Below are 18186 nucleotides of genomic sequence, written 5' to 3' on the forward strand. Positions count from 1 at the left end.
ACACTAAATAATATGTAGAATGGAGATGGAGATTTTTGCTAGAAATCAAAAATGAGGAAACAAAGGTGAGATCTGAAACAAAATAAATGAAAATACAGTGTTACCTTGACATACGATCGTAATCCATTACGAGACAGATCAAAAACAGGATAGAGACGCTTCCCTACTTATGAACTTTCAACTTACGAACGGAACATACGAACATGTATGCAAATTGCGTTTGTCGAAAAATGTTCATAAGTCCGATTTTGTATTGCGCGCCTTTTTCCGAGTAGTGCTTCTTTCTGCCGCTAAAACTGACGCCAGGCGCTGTAAGAGCTCCGCTCACCCAGGATCAACCTTCCTGTGCCCAGTTTGTTGCAGTGCGGAAGTGCGTGACGATCTCCAGTGCGCAAAGACCCTTTTTCATTTCTATGATTAAATATCTTGTGCATCCATTATTCAATAGGGTCGGTGAAAAGCAAAAGGCTTCTAGTGAGGGAGGTGCAAGCCATGCACAAGTCAAGCCATTTCATTTGAAGCAAAAGTGGAAATAATAAAGAAGCTTGATACACGTGAGAAAGTGGTGAGAGTTCAACGGGAATACAACTTGAATTGTTCAACCGTCAATACCATTTATAAACAGAAAGATCGAGCAGCAGGACGCAAATATTGAACGTTGCACAAAGGTTGCAAATCAATTGAATGATGCCCTACAGTGCTACCACATCATTTATGAGGGAAAGAAAAGAAGAAAACTGCAATCCTAATCAGATATAGCTTGTTTCGGCCAGTTTCTGGTAAATCTCCATCTCTCTAATGCAGTGGTCTCAAACCGGTTCCACATAGGGCCGCAGTGGGTCCTGGTTTTTGTTCCAACCGATCCAGTGCCAACATTTTAACCAATCAAGTGTCTTTAAAATAAGTAGCACCTGACTCTAATTAACTGATTGCTGTCAGGAGTGGCTTGGTTGCCCCTCCTGGCATGATGTCATGATTGTTATCAGCCGTGGCAATTAGGTGATTATGTTTTCCTGGCTATTTAAGCATTATGAGTTTGTTGAATGTTTGTCGGATCGTCTAGTTTGTTCCCCTGAGTTTCTACGTTTGTCATGCCGTTCTCTTGACGCCACGCCACGCTGCATTTTCATTTCTGTATTCGTAAGTTTTCAAGTCAAGTGGTTTATGTTAAGTTGCCAAGTTGTTATGTTAAGTTTTTCCGTTAATTAAACCAAACAACAAATGCAACGCAACTGCCTCCCCTTTTCCATCGGCGTCTCCGCACCTGGGTTCACCTTCCCCCCGATCGCGTCGCCTTACGCGACGGGATCGTAACAGTACGATCCGACCACCACGCCACCCACACTCGCGCCGACGCGCTCGGCGACGCCAACCATCCACCTCGAAGACACCGGACTGCTTGGAGTGTATAAAAAACCCCTCAGAATCTTTTAGGAGTTTTATAGTGAACACGCCGTGGTGTGGGGCTCTCAGGCACATCATTGCTGGAGATGAGCCTCAGCTGGTAGGAGAGTTAGATACGCATTTCACTCCTATGCCCCCCTCCACCGCTATGCCCGTCGCACTGGGAAGCCCAAACAGCTTAATCATGATGCCCAGGTGCGTACAACCACCAGAAATCGCCCAAGTTATCTTATGCCTATGACCAGCGGATATGGTTCACAATGGAGGGAGCCTGAAGATTCTGGAAAGGAGGACATCGGTGAGGAAATTGATTTTTTCGCTGGTGTTTCGGAATCCGATAGTGAATTCTTCGACCAATTCGGACCCCGAGACCCTCCACCGAAGGAGGAGTACCCCTACTTTTTCCCCGACAATTCCTACTCCGAATACCCTGACCAGCAATTTCATAGTGGGCTGGCCACCTATTATGGGCCACCACGTGATGGCAGGGGTGCTGTGCAATCCTCCCAGAGGAGGCGCCGAGCGCCACGCCGTAGAGCGAAGCGAAAGGTGTGCCTGGACACTCAAACCACTGTCCAGGCTACTCGCCCGACCTCGTCCGTCCAAGCTTCTTACCCGACCTCGTCCGTCCAAGCTCCTCGCCCGACCTCGTCCGTCCAAGCTCCTCGCCCAACCTCGTCCGTCCAAGCTCCTCGCCCGACCTCGTCCGTCCAAGCTCCTCGCCCGACCTCGTCCGTCCAAGCTCCTCGCCCGACCTCGTCCGTCCAAGCTCCTCGCCTGACCTCGTCCGTCCAAGCTCCCCGCCCGACCTCATCCGTCCAAGCTCCTCGCCCGACCTTGTCCGTCCAAGCTCCTCGCCCGACCTCGTCCGTCCAAGCTCCTCGGCCGACCTCGTCCGTCCAAGCTACTCGCCCGACCTCGTCCGTCCAAGATACTCGGCCGACCACGCCTTTCCAAGTGGCCGAAGTTACACGGCCGACCACGCCAGTCCAAGTGGCCAAAGTTACTCGGCCGATCACGCCTTTCCAAGTGCCCGAAGTTACTCGGCCGACCACGCCAGTCCAAGTGCCCGAAGTTACTCGGCCGACCACGCCAGTCCATGTGGCCGAGGTTACTCGGCCGACCTCGGCCTTCCAAGTGGCCGAAGTTACTCGGCCGACCTCGCCCTTCTAAGCGGCCGAAGTTACTCGGCCGACCTCGCCCTTCCAAGGGGCCGAAGTTTCTCGGCCGACCACGCCTGTCCAAGTGCCTGACGTTACTCGGCAGAGCTCGCTGTTCCAGTTGCTCCAAGATAATCGGCCGACCTCGCTATTCCATTTGCTCCAAGATACTCAGGCGAACTCGCCGTTCCAAGTGCCCGAAGCTCCTGTGCCGAGGCCACGCAAAGTACTCCCGTTGCCACTGGGGCCGCCAGTCTCACCCGTACCGAAGCCACGGACCAGGCTTCCGGTGACGGAAGGCCATCTGAGCACCGCACTGTCAAGCACCGCTCTGCCAAGCACCGCTCTGCCAAGCACCGCTCTTCCAAGCACCGCGCTGCCAAGCACCGCTCTGCCAAGCACCGCTCTGCCAAGCACCGCTCTGCCAAGCACCGCTCTGCCAAGCACCGCTCTGCCAAGCACCGCTCTGCCAAGCACCGCTCTGCCAAGCACCGCTCTGCCAAGCACCGCTCTGCCAAGCACCGCTCTGCCAAGCACCGCTCTCCCAAGCACCGCTCTCCCAAGCACCGCTCTCCCAAGCACCGCTCTCTCAAGCACCGCTCTCTCAAGCACCGCTCTCCCAAGCACCGCTCTGCCCAGCGCCTGCCCGGCGCGGACTTCCGCCGGACTTGCCACTGCCTTGTCTCGTTTCTGGCCGGCACGGACGCCCGCCGGACCGACTACTGCCTCGTCTTGTTTCAGGCTGGCACGGACGCCCGACGGATCAACCTCTCCTTCGTCTGTTCATGGGTTGGTGTGGACGATCCCCGGACAATGCTAGGTCTCCAACCCGCTCTCCCTGCTTGTTCTTGTTTGTCATGTTAGAATTGACCTTGGGACGTCTAGGATCCGTCCCTTAGATGGGAGGTACTGTCAGGAGTGGCTTGGTTGCCCCTCCTGGCATGATGTCATGATTGTTATCAGCCGTGGCAATTAGGTGATTATGTTTTCCTGGCTATTTAAGCATTATGAGTTTGTTGAATGTTTGTCGGATCGTCTGGTTTGTTCCCCCGAGTTTCTACGTTTGTCATGCCGTTCTCTTGACGCCACGCCACGCTGCATTTTGATTTCTGTATTCGTACGTTTTTAAGCCAAGTTGTTTATGTCAAGTTGCCAAGTTGTTATGTTAAGTTTTGCGTTAATTAAACCAAACAACAAATGCAACGCAACTGCCTCCCCTTTTCCATCGGCGTCTCCGCACCTGGGTTCACCTTCCCCCCGATCGCGTCGCATTACGCGACGGGATCGTAACAATTGCACTTGCAAAAGGTATCCTTGTTGAGTTGGAATGAAAACCTGCACCCACTGCGGCCCTTTGAGGACCGGTTTGAGACCACTGCTCTAATGTATGTACTGCATGTATGATCTCTATTTTATTAAATGTTTTTTTTCAGTACAAACCAATAATGTTTACTTATGCAAGCCTTAAACATAAAAACGCACTTATATAAACCAATATACTTATATAGGCCTTAAAAATGAATTATTATACAAAATCTAGCATTGAATCAACTTCATTTTGAACAATTTCAACTTATGAAAAGCGATCGGAACATAACTCGTCGTAAGTAGGGGAGCGTCTGTATTGGATTGGAAAAAATGTTTTATTTCTTCTAATTTGCCATATATTGATAAAGTATAAAATAATGAGTGGTTTAATAGTAATAAAATGTGTTTAATATTTGTTAAAATTAGACGCATTTCGCATACACACAGGTGGCGGCGGGAGGGTGTTGGGGTGGGACTGCATCCACGGCACTCGTAAACGGACAAACAAATTTGAATTAACTTAGGTAAATATATACAGACACTCAACGTTTATTGTAACTTCACACAAAACTGAATTCTAATTTTGTTTTAATCTTTTTTACCTTAGTTCTACGGGTTGACCCCACTGGAGCCTTCAAAACGAACACATCGAGAGTATTTTGTTTCTGCCTCCCCTTCAAAAAAATTTGATAATGACGCACACAAATGTCATCACAATACATGTAATCCAAGCTTTAGAATTAGCGTGCCTAATAACTTGTAGGTTTTATTTCTTGATGTTGTGTCTCCTGAAACCACGCGGGTTCTACGCATTGTACACCAGTAGCGGCTTAATTTTACAGTCACCGCTGGCATTGGCACACAAAGCTAGAGTTAAGCGGTCCTTCATAGGTTTATGCCACGTTAATGCCCTTTTCTCTGCCACGATAACTGTCCGCCTGGGCATCTTTTTCCAAAAAAGACCGTTTCGTCGCAGTTGAACACTTGCTGGGGGATGCAACTTTCCTCGGTCATAATCGAGGCAAATGTCTTGATAAATTCCACCGCGCCTTTCGAATTGGAACTTGGCGCTTTCCCGTGTCTGATTATCGAGTGTATTCCAGATCTTCTTTTAAATTTTTCGAACCAGCCATGACTCGCTTTAAAGGGTTCTGAAGGTGTCGAAGGCTCTCCTTTCGTTGTTTTCAAATCCATATATATTCTGCTGGCTTTTTCATATTTGGTTGACTAGGTCACACCATCTCCTGCTAACAGTTTTTTTTTAATCCACAATAAAAGAACGCTCTCCATCTCGTCGTGAATGTCACTGCGCCGGTGGGAAATAATAGTTAGTCTTTTGAAGGCCCCTTCTCCTTTAGTGCTCGGTAACACGTACTCCACTCTCATATTTTTCAATTATTTCGCACTTCATGTCGATTATCAACGGTCGTATTTTCTTTGCAAAACTCTGCCGTTCCATAGTTGTTTATTTTGTATGTAAATGTGGGCCAACGTGGGAAAAAAACGGTGCAAAGTCTGCTCAGTGCTTGTAGATATATTTTATACATGAAAGAGATGGAATAAAGGCTCGGTCGCATCTCGAAATTTTGATCATATCTCGCGAATTATTCGATCGAAATTTTCGTCGTACCACGAGTTACCACTGTACTTTCATTTATTTTAAATTTTTTGGATTATTCCGTGACCGGACGTTTCGTCGCTGGACGTTCCGTCGAACGGACGTTTGGTCGCCGGGTTTGCTCGCAGTCAAATTATAATCATGAGAGAGAGAAAATGTAAGCGCATTAATATCTAAATATCTAATATCAAAATGATCAATAAGAGCACTCATTTAACGCTTTGGCTGCTGCCAGTTTACTGTTGAAAGCAATCAACCAGGTAATCTCTCGCTCTCAAAATTATAATCATAAAAGAGTGAGTTTGTAATTGCATTGACAATGTAAGATCATTAATATCTAAAATTAAAATTATCAATAAGAGCACTCATTTAACACATTGGCTGCCATTGACGCTGGTAGACGTCCGATGAACCTTCATTCTTTATTTATACAGGGGGACCTCGCTACTTCGCGGTTCCACCATCGCGGCTTCATAGCTTCACGTTTTTTTGGAAATAAATAAATAAATATTACATTGAAATTCACCGGGGCTTTCGCTCCGAGCCGATCAGGGGACCGTGCACCACGTCGGACTTATTTTTATGAGACACCGCCGTTTGACATTGTCTTTTTTTTCAGCCTTTTTTTTCTGAGAACCAGGAAATTCAGCTGGACTTTTGCCTGAGCCTATCCGAGGATAGTGCATGCTCGGACTGAACCATTCTGACGTCCCGCCGTTTGACTTAGAAAAATTTTCGGACTTAGAAAATTTTTTAGACATAGATAATTTTCGAGAACCAGGAAATTCACCGGGACATTTGCCCGTGCCTATCCGAGGATAGTGCATCTTCGGGTACATTTTTCTGACACACCGCCGTCTGACAGTATTTTTTTCCAACAGTATTCAGAGAACCAGGAAATTCAGCGGGGCTTTCGCTCCGAAGCGATCAGGGGACCGTGCACCACGTCGGACTTATTTTTATGAGACACCGCCGTTTGACATAGTCTTTTTTGTCATCCTTTTTTCTGAGAACCAGGAAATTCACCGGTGCTTTTGCCCGAGCCGATCTGTGCATGCTTCGGACTGAACCATTCTGACGCCCTGCCGTTTGACTTAGAAAATGTTTTGGACTTAGAAAATTTTCGAGAACCAGGAAATTCAGCGGGACATTCGCCCGAGTCTATCCGAGGATAGTTCATCTTCGGATACATTTTTCTGAGACACCGTCGTTTGACTTAGTCATTTTTTTCGACATTTTTCATGAGAACCAGGAAGTCACTTTAAATACTTTCACGTTTTATGGAGGTCTATTTTAATACACTTTCAGGTTTCCTGCAGGTCTATTTTAATACAGTAAATTGTTCGGTAGAAATGTTCTAGACCCTCAATTGTTATTGTAAACAGACAACATATTTTACAGGTTTTTTTTGTCATAACATGAATTTCACTCTCTCGCTCTAACCGTATTATATATGGTGTACTGTATACAAAAAATAAAAAAATAAAATAAATAAAATAAAATTAAGCATTTTGAAGGGGCGCCCATACTTTGCGGATTTTCAGTTATCACGGGTGGTCTCGGTCCCCATTACCACGATAACCGAGGTCCCACTGTATTTCTAACTGAGAGAACTTGCAATACAGCCACTAGCAATACAGCCGCTTGCAATACAGCCACTTGCCATACAGCCACTTGCCATACAGCCACTTGCCATACAGCCACTTGCCATACAGCCACTTGCCATACAGCCACTTGCCATACAGCCACTTGCCATACAACCACTTGCCATACAACCACTTGCCATGCAACCACTTGCCATGCAACCACTGGCCATGCAACCACTGGCCATACAGCCACTGGCCATACAGCCACTGGCCATGCAGCCACTGGCAATACAGCCACTGGCAATACAGCCACTGGCAATACAGCCACTGGCAATACAGCCACTGGCAATACAGCCACTGGCAATACAGCCACTGGCAATACAGCCACTGGCAATACAGCCACTGGCAATACAGCCACTGGCAATACAGCCACTGGCAATACAGCCACTGGCAATACAGCCACTGGCAATACAGCCACTGGCAATACAGCCACTGGCAATACAGCCACTGGCAATACAGCCACTGGCAATACAGCCACTGGCAATACAGCCACTGGCAATACATCCACTGGCAATACAGCCACTGGCAATACAGCCACTGGCAATACAGCCACTGGCAATACAGCCGCTGGCAATACAGCCACTGGCAATACAGCCGCTGGCAATTGTCTTAATCTTATGCTCTTCCATGATGTCTATAATTTCTTCTCAACTCGCCTCAGTGTTCAACTGTTGTATTTTTCCACGATGCCTATAATCTCAACTTCTGTACTTTTCCATGACATAATGCTGAAATTCAATAAAGGCATCCTTCACCTTGAAAAGATAAGAGAGAACCACCGAGCCGAGCGCGAGATACCACCTCGCGCCTCGACCTCTGTTCCGCCGGCCGGTGCCTTTAAAATATAACACAGTCTCTGCCTCGTCTTTCCTTGGTGCACGGTTGGTCTTGCGTTGATCTGTTATTTCAGACCCAACATTTAACTGGTGCCGAAACCCGGGACCTGCATCTGGGCGGACGACCGCCGCCTAACCGAGGACACCGAGAATCTGTCAACAGCGTCTCCCTTTGCGGGATGGGTCTCCTCCTACGGCCCCGGCCGCTCGCCCAGACACCGGGTCCCACGAACCAGACCGGCACCGAGGACTAACAGGTATTTACTGTTTAATTATCACGATTTACACAAAAGTTTGGAGAAAAAAGAACACCAATACAGAATTAACCTAAAGATAGGAAGGAACATAAGAGTAATTGGGGAGTAGAGAAGCGCTCGGGCGTTGGCCCGTGAACGGAGGCCCGTGAAAAAACCCATGGTACATATTATCCAGGCTACAAAGGGATCACTGTTGTATTAGAAGAGATCCATTACACTTATTTGACTAGTTTTTAACCTGTTAAACAATAGTGTCGGTATCTGTTGTCTGGGTCGTGGAAATTAACGTTAGTGTAAATACGGGTATAATTTACACCTCCCCATTCTATGTTCATCAAAATAGCTGTGTTCAAACTAACTAAAAACACATAAAACACAAAACATTGTGGAAACGGTGCACCAAAAGGAAAAGAAAAAAAGGTTAGTGGTGTGTGAGTGTGATATGGGAAGGGCGTAGCCGCCTCCCGCTCCGGAGTAGAGAGTAGGAAAAAAAAAGTAGTAGAAAGAAACAATGGGCCAGTCATTGAGAAAAGAGATAAAAGAACACCAGGATGTTAATGTTAAGTTTATTCTGTATTACTATTATAAATATATATATAAATTATAAAGTACATGAGTTGTATCTTATGGGACGGTTTGGGAAAAGCAGTGAGGTCCAGGAGTACAGTAAATCCGAGGACAAATTGGACGAATATGATTATGTTTTTTCTCTTTCAGACCAGCCATGGGAGTAAGGAGTAGGCGGATAAAATCGCAGTCACCGACATTTCCATTCGTGATTACTAAGAAATGATTAATAACATACATATTATAAAAACGGGGGAATGTTGGGTTTATTCTGTATTACTATTATAAATATATTTGTATTAATTCATTTCTTTGTTAAATCATTCTCTTTCTATTTTCAAAGTGTTGAGGTCACGAGTATTGCCAAGTTATCTTTAACCTGGACGGCCTGTTCCAGGATGGTTATACAAACAATCCACTGGGTCCTTGAGATTTGGTGGGCCCTTGGTGACGAGGCCAGGGCTATTCGGCCAATAACAAGAATGTTGTTATCGTTATGTAACCGTGCACTTCGGGTTTTTCTGTATGTAACCATTATATGATTATGATTATATTATATGATTCTTAGGTCAAGGAAGTTGTATAATTACTCTAATCTAAATGTTGTTAGGTCTAGTCTCCTCTTTTTGTTATTGGTAAAATACTTTGATTGTTATTGTAGTCCCAGATGTTGTTTTTACTCATACGTGATGGAATGATCAACAACTCTGTAACTTGTTTTGATTCATGACAATAAGAGTCGGACGAAAACGTCTATTCGGGGAGACGTTCGGAAGTTGTAAGGAGACACTTGCTGAAACTCTCCCCTTCGGAGGTATTACCTATTGTTATCCATTTCTATTTAATTAAATGTCAATAATTGAATAAGATGTCTGCCTGCAGTTATTGATAATTACAGACGAAGGTAATTATTAATGAACCTAACATTTTGGTCCTTCGAGCCATGGAGGTCAATATACCGGAGCGAGAACCCAGGCGCTGCTGTTCGACATCTGGTAAGTGACCGTGCGCACGGCGTCTTCAAAACCCTTGGTGGGCCGGAGTTTTCGACGGGGGCGACTGGATTCTCGGCGGTTGAAGACTTTTCCTGCTGGAGGGAGACATCTGATGGATCTCGGGTAAGTCCACATTAATGTCTGCATGTCGTGACAGTGTTTCCAAATGCGTTAAAGGGACATTGAATGTGAGGTCCATTGTGGGCTGGTTTTTGCGTCCTGGGTGACGGCGACAAAAACCCTGTGTTTATACTAGTCAATGGCAGGTACGGTTTGGGGCACTTTGCTGGAAAGTGTCCTGTGTCTCAGGGGTAGGCACGAATATATTGTACTGGAGGTACAATGTTGGGGCTGGAAAGTGTCCTGTGTCTCAAGGGTAGGGACGAATGTATTGTACTGGAGGTACAATGTTGGGGCTGGAAAGTGTCCTGTGTCTCAAGGGTAGGCACGAATATGTTGTAAATGTTGTATGGTGTTTGTTTGTTTTCTGCAGTAAAATTAAGATAAGCCTAGGAAATACAGTCGAAGGGGTGATAATATTAATAATAAATATAATAAAGTTAACTGTGTGAGGCACACGAACTCACGACAAAAAAGTAAAATATGGGAAACACGTGTTGTAAGGCGGGTTTGGATGACGATCCAAAAAATACGTCTAACTTGTAAGGATTGGAAAAAATTGGAAAGACAAAGCGCTTTAAAAATATTACACAGCTATATTTGTGGATAAATAAATATGGGTTTGCTGGCCAGCTTAAAATGCATAAAATGCAGGATAATATATGGACTAATGCATAGAGGTAATATACATATATAAATAATATGTGAGTGGATAAAAGTGTAACAGCTTGTTCCACAGACACTAATGGCGAAATAAGGCCGGGGAGAAGTTAAAAATACTATTTTGGGAAAATAGTGGGGGCTCCCCCGGATAACGGGGATATATTTAAGACCGTGGCGGTGGGAAAGTACTGTTTGGTAAGGAAAAATAGCGGGGCCTCCTCGGCTGACGGGGAAAATATTTACCGAGATAGTTGACGGGCGCGGAGGAAGTTTAACAAAAATAAAGGGAGCTAGAAAAATTAATGGAGACACTGGTATTTGATGTGGTTAATCCAGGTATGACGTTTTGTGATTACAATTAAATTGGGTTTTTTGTGATGCTTGGGCTTGTATAACAACAATTAGAATGGTTATTTCCAAGTGCTGGTGGTGCTTTGTTAATATAACCTATATGTACTGTCAATTTACAGCAATGTGATGGCTTATTGCAGCTTGGTTTTTGATCCCGTCCGCTAACGGGAAGATGGTGTTTAAAAAGACAAAAGAATATATACAAAATGATCATTTAAATGTTTAGCAGAGAATGTCACCTGTGTTTTTATTATGCTCTAGATTTGCCAAAAAATGTGTCGACTGCGGAGGAAGCGTTTCTGGTGCAGCGGCTGCTGATTAGATGGGAGTGAAACATGTGGGCCGCGGGGCAGACGATTTAACTGTGTTGGGCTTTCGGGAGCGTTCGGACCGTGTAAACGACTAAAATTTTGTGATCCCTTCCGTGAAGACATTATAATAATAATAATTGGCCTTGGGGGTGCTGAAGCAAACTTGAGGGCAGAAAATGGGTTTTTGCCATATTGTTGTGCTTGCAGCATACATATTCTGGATATATGGGGTCTGGGAAAAATATTGTGATGTAGTTGAATATCGGAAGAGGGGTTAATTTGACTGTTTAATGGTTGTCTTCTCTAAAAAGCGTTGTATTTGGGCACAGGGAAAAAGCTGGTTTGTAAACATAAGATAACAATGCTGTTTTCGCAGCAAGAGTGGAGGTCATAGTTAACGGCTTATGGGGTTTTCTGTTTGGACTTTTCAGAATAAGAACAATACATGGTCTGCAAGAAATGCAAGGTTATGCGAATGCTTTCGCATTAATATTTTGGGTTTTAAAATGAAATGTATATTAAGAGGATAGAAAATCTGATTAGTTAAAGGTTGATTTGGTAAAAAGCTTTGGATTTGGGAATAGACCAAAATAGTCATTTTTGAGCAATTGTGGATTTCAAAGGGCTCTTAGTTAAAGGAAACTAGCTTTTGGAGGATAAAATAATATTAATACTATTTCTGAATATTTTGATTGTTCAAAATACTTTAATCCAGGAGGTTGGCTGGTTAAAGAAAAGGCCAGGATGACAAAATTTACAATATTATGGTATATTGGTGACAATAAGGTTTTTAAAACATTAAAGATTGTGATTAGGAATTGCCTAACAAAAGGTTGATTTCTTTAATTTAATTGTTGTAGATTTTTGTTTTGGTAACAGGCTATGGGAAATGACTCTTGTCTTAAGTAAACATCATATGAGGTGATTTACAAAGTATATAGTAGGTATTGAATTATTTGGCTGTTAACGACATCAGATGGGAAATTTACAATGCAATAGTGGCATGATAAAATTCATGGCATTCATCCAAATAATTAGGTGAATTGTAAATAAAATAATTGGTTTAGGATGAGCATATTTTCCCTAAGAATGGAGTAACATGGAATGTTTTTCAAAGTGCACTTGAAAGAACATTGTCTGTTGTCCTGGCGGGAGGAAATATGCTTTGTCACAGGTCATATTGATGACTTTAAGGATATTACGGATTGGATAAGCATTGGTCAATTGATACAACCAAAATAACGTTGCTTTTACTGCTTTAAGGGCATGCAAATTGGTGAGAACTTTAGCAACGATGGGGTTAATACGCCTGAATGTTACAGTGATAACGAGTGGCAATAACAAGCTTAGATAAGGGAGGGAAAGGAGAAATTCTCCAAATTCCAGAATCTGGCTTAGAAACAGGTTATGTTAGTCGTTTTGGGTTTTTGACAGGATGTGGTAGTACATGAATTCTGGGAAATTTTGGGAAATTGGGGACCCCATATCTAAAACAAATTTGAGACAAATGTGTAAATAGGCTCTATTTGGCGCTGGATGCCCGAATTCTAGTGGGGCCTTTCATGTTTTGAAACAAGTGACGCTTTAGGTAGATGGGTTGTCTATGAACAAAATGGGATGGGCGAAATTCGCTTACAAATTCGCCGTGTTATCTTGGTTCATAGAATTTGGAGTCAAGGCGACGTAATAAAGGCCATAGGCGTCATGTTGTATAAAATAGGCGTGGATGAATTAGTTTGACAAATGGGGGAGATTATCTTATCACCTGAAACAAGAGGAAACAAAATTGGATGGCTGCATTAAAAGGTGATTGGCATGCTATTAGAGGAAATTGGGATTTTCCAAAAACCTGATAGGGGGCCATTAGGTCATGGCGGCTGTGAAAATAAAAACCTTAGATGTGAAACTATAGCCACCTCAATTCGGGGAACAAACAGCTAAACTGATAGCATTAAAAAGGATATAACTTTGTGTGAAACTTGAAGGTAATTTTATTTTACAAACGGTTAAAATGCTAGAGTGGGGGTGTGTATATTAAAGGATCTACTAATGAATGCGGGGTGGATCCAGACCTTCCGGAATGTGGGGTATTCATGGCGTCCTCGAGAATTTGTGGATTTTCTCCGGGTACTCAAGTTTACTCCCACAAAATGAAATTATGGATGCTAGACTGGTTGAACACACTAAATTCTTCTGTTTATGAGTGTGAGCGTGAATGATAGTTTGTCTTTTTGTGTTTTTTGATTGGCAGACCACTGAGACATAATCTATCAATAAAAGATCAATAAAGAAAATAATTTGGGCTTGAGTCAAGGGAAGACCTATATCTCGACAAGGGGGAGGTGGCCTTGCTACAACGGCACTACAAGGCTTAGGGTTTAAATCTATATGCATACCCACATATCCATTTCAAAAAATACATATAGATTTTATTTTATTTTTATTAGATCATATGGATATCATTCCACGATATGGAATTCCAGAAACTATTTATAGTGATAATGGCTCCCATTTTGTTAATATAATAGTTGTCTACCATCCACAATTGGCAGACCTTATATGAAGTCCTGTTTGGTAGACCTTACAAATTGTTATTATTCACTACACAATGATAATTGGATGATGAGGCAAATCTATCAGAGAAAAAAAAAAACACACACACCAAATTTAGACTATCAGAGGCAGATTTTGCTTCTCAACAGGAAACGGACGAAGTGACGGTGATTCTTGAAGACTGGATGCTGATACGCAGCATAAAAGAAGAATCATCGGAGCAACGCAAAGTGGGAGGGTCCTTGTTACTGAAAGGGGACACGGATGCACCTTTCCCACAGTAAGAAGGTTGTCTAAATTGAAACGTTTCAAGAGGAAAAATGCCTAAACAAAGACAAAAAGTCATGTTGAAAACAATTATTGCTTTTGGGGCAATGAGATTAATGATGATTGTGATTCTATTCCTTTCCACAGTAGGGTTGTTTTCTCCAGTTGGAGAAAAAGGCGGAGGCGTTTCAATTGAGAATACACCTTCTTACGGGAGGGTAAACCTAGAAACATACACATTTACATTTAATTAACATTACCTACTAAATCAAATTTCCAAATTGAAAATATATATTTGGACTCGGCGACGTCCCGGTTGCCATACAAGGGGTCAATCTATGGTGGGAAATATGTGTGGTACATTAACAGCAAAAAGTTGAAGATTGGGAAAAGCCTTGTTGCAGAAATTGGTCAAGATTGGAAAGCTTGGACTGACATATTAACCTGTGAAATTTATTTCTGAAACAGGGATTTCCCAAACGGGGGATAATTGGGCGCTGTTAATGGAGTGTAAAGAAGACAAGCACTAGGTGGAGCTACTTTGGTAAAAGGGTGGTCTCAATTGAAACATTGAGGGGAGGGGTAAGATAAACTTTGACTTAATAGAATACGGGAAACACCAATATTAATTGAAAAGATTATTGCTCAGCAAGCAATACCATAAAACTATAGGGAACTCTTTTATATTGGGTTTGACGTCTCCATATGGTTTCAATTGAGACTAAACCATCTTACAAAGGATTAGAATAAACTACCAGACAAGGGAAAATACGATGGGATCTAACAACTCCCTCAATCACCATTCTTTTGGGGAAAAGTGTTTTTACAAATGAAAAAACGTGTCCTACTTGTACAGAAAAAAAATATATATATTGAAATAGTGTTTATCCTGTTACGCAGTAAATAGGAAGTCAATTTTTCCACTGTTTAATCATTTTACCTGCTTAAACCTTACAGGGCATGGTCTGAAGCTGGGGGCGATAAATGAGACGTGGTGTACCGGCGTTCTAAAACAAACTACACCCCTGATACCACGTTCTGGCCTATAGTGGCGGGATGGTAGATAAATTATACGACTCCTGCCGAAACGCGGCAGGACTAGGTACTTTGGTCTCACTGCTCTTACCGGTGTCTGTTTTTCCATCCACAGTGGAGGAGATACAATTGGCGGGTCAGAATTCGGAGGAGGTGAAGGGTCGTCCCTCCCGACATCGTCGAGAGGCATGGAGGGAAGGAGATCCAACATACATTGATGCGATTGGCATCCCCCGGGGCGTACCAGATGAGTATAAGCTGGCTAATCAGATCGCAGCAGGTTGGGAGTCTATCTTCCTTCTAATCACCCCAAACAAAAATGTTGATAGAATAAATTACTTACATTACAAAACTTGGAAATTATATTAAACAGGGATTTGTGGCCATGAAGGAACAACTGGCAGCTACCAGTCTGATGGCGTTCCAGAATCGCATAGCGGTGGATATGATCCTTGAAACAGGGGGCGTGTGTGCAATGTTTGGAAAACAATGTTGCACCTTCATACCGAACAACACGTCACCCAGTGGATCTCTCACCAGGGCCATTACTGGCCTGCAAACACTGAACCGCAATATGCAAGAGCACTCTGGAGTAGATACGTCCGCATTGTCAGATATGTGGGATAAGACCTTTGGAAAATCTAAAGATTTGGCTACATCCTTCGTGGTGACTATAGGCACAATTACCGCTATCCTAACATTGTGTGGGTGATGTAGTATCCCCTGTTTGCGCTAATTGCTAAGCCGACTTATAACTACTGCAATTGCCCCTACAAATTCTAAAGTACATGAGTTGTATCTTATGGGACGGTTTGGGAAAAGCAGTGAGGTCCAGGAGTACAGTAAATCCGAGGACAAATTGGACGAATATGATTATGTTTTTTCTCTTTCAGACCAGCCATGGGAGTAAGGAGTAGGCGGATAAAATCGCAGTCACCGACATTTCCATTCGTGATTACTAAGAAATGATTAATAACATACATATTATAAAAACGGGGGAATGTTGGGTTTATTCTGTATTACTATTATAAATATATTTGTATTAATTCATTTCTTTGTTAAATCATTCTCTTTCTATTTTCAAAGTGTTGAGGTCACGAGTATTGCCAAGTCATCTTTAACCTGGACGGCCTGTTCCAGGATGGTTATACAAACAATCCACTGGGTCCTTGAGATTTGGTGGGCCCTTGGTGACGAGGCCAGGGCTATTCGGCCAATAACAAGAATGTTGTTATCGTTATGTAACCGTGCACTTCGGGTTTTTCTGTATGTAACCATTATATGATTATGATTATATTATATGATTCTTAGGTCAAGGAAGTTGTATAATTACTCTAATCTAAATGTAGTTAGGTCTAGTCTCCTCTTTTTGTTATTGGTAAAATACTTTGATTGTTATTGTAGTCCCAGATGTTGTTTTTACTCATACGTGATGGAATGATCAACAACTCTGTAACTTGTTTTGATTCATGACAATAAGAGTCGGACGAAAACGTCTATTTGGGGAGACGTTCGGAAGTTGTAAGGAGACACTTGCTGAAACTCTCCCCTTCGGAGGTATTACCTATTGTTATCCATTTCTATTTAATTAAATGTCAATAATTGAATAAGATGTCTGGCTGCAGTTATTGATAATTACGGACGAAGGTAATTATTAATGAACCTAACAGTTAAGTTTATTGCAAGTTTTAACACTAATGCATGCAGGTATCTGGAATTTTAGGTGACCAAGTATGATTTTAACCCGTCTTTGAGAGACACAAGAGATAAAGAACAAGTTAAGAAAAATTTAGTGGAAAAAAAGAGCAAAGAAGATTAAGAAAGGAAAAAATGTAGAAAAATTGAAAACACGACTGCGCGCTGTTAAAGTGTGGATAAAACAAATATGTAAAATAAGGGCAGAAAGCATTTTGGATAGTGAGAAAATCATGCAAGTAATCTTCATCTGAATAGATATATATACATATATACAAAAACGCTATGACACGTTCCTAAATCTTGACGATTGCCGCGCAAAATAAGAGTTTAAACGGCGAAAGAGACTACTTAGACGGATAAATAAGATGTAATTATATACAAGTTATTATAATAACATGAACAATGTATTTACAGCTTTGATTGATACTAGGCCTGTTAAGAGACAGTGACCCCCACCTATGCCCCCTCTCCGTACAGGCCATGCCAGGCAACTTTTACAAACTCCAAGGACACAGGGAGGGTGCGTGCGGGGGGGCTCCTGGAATGCCAGGCAAGAGAAATCTCAAATTACCTTGCACCAAGCGATGAAGAAAGGAGGAGCAGAGAGAGATAAGGATTTAGAGGCAGAGGAAATCAACAATATTAATGATATCAAACATAAAGACAATGCATAAATGGCATTTTTCCAAATTATTAGGTAATTTGTACCTGGCAAGTTTACATAAAATTAATTTAGGATAAGCATGATTTCTCTGGGATTATGTGAGCATCATAGATCATTCAGGGCACGGAATGATGTGTCTCGCTCGCCCATCAACAGATGAGATATGCTTTAGCGCAAGTCATATTAATTACTATTAGAATATAACGGATTGCATAAGCATCAAACAATTGATGTTAACCAAATGACATTAACCTATTTCTTTTGAGAATGATTAGTGATGATAGGACAGCAAAAGGTGGTTAGCTGCCAATAAGCCCTTTTCAGGGATGGCAGCGAAGGATTGGAAATTTGAAATCAATTTCTGAAATCGCCAATAAGCCATTTTGGATGGCCATGAAAAATTTAGTCCAAAGAAATGTTTTGATGATAATGCATTGAATTGGAGGAACGAATATGCAATGCGAAATTTTGGCACTGAAATGAAAAAACAAAAACAGTGCATGATATGAAATTCCAAAGTACCGTTGATTTATAGTGATAATGGCATCCAAATTGTGTTAACAGACTAATTGACGGGATTGACAAAAGGTTCCATATTTCGTTAAGAAATCATTGCGCCCACATAACGAGGTCAACCGGACAATAAAATATGGAAATCCTATTTAGTAGACTATAGACAAAACGCCATCATTCACTACACGATTGGAGCTGAATGATGAGTCTAATCTGGCTA

General features: G+C 42.7%; 1 protein-coding gene across 5 annotated transcripts in view; it reads right to left on the reverse strand.

The window, feature by feature from the left end:
- raph1a (Ras association (RalGDS/AF-6) and pleckstrin homology domains 1a) overlaps positions 1 to 18186 on the reverse strand; it is a 116467-nt gene that overhangs the window by 20536 nt on the left and 77745 nt on the right. The gene's annotated exons all lie outside the window — the stretch shown is intronic.

The sequence above is a fragment of the Stigmatopora nigra genome, chromosome 11 (genome assembly GCF_051989575.1).
Source record: "Stigmatopora nigra isolate UIUO_SnigA chromosome 11, RoL_Snig_1.1, whole genome shotgun sequence".
In the NCBI taxonomy this organism is placed as follows: Eukaryota; Metazoa; Chordata; class Actinopteri; order Syngnathiformes; family Syngnathidae; genus Stigmatopora; species Stigmatopora nigra.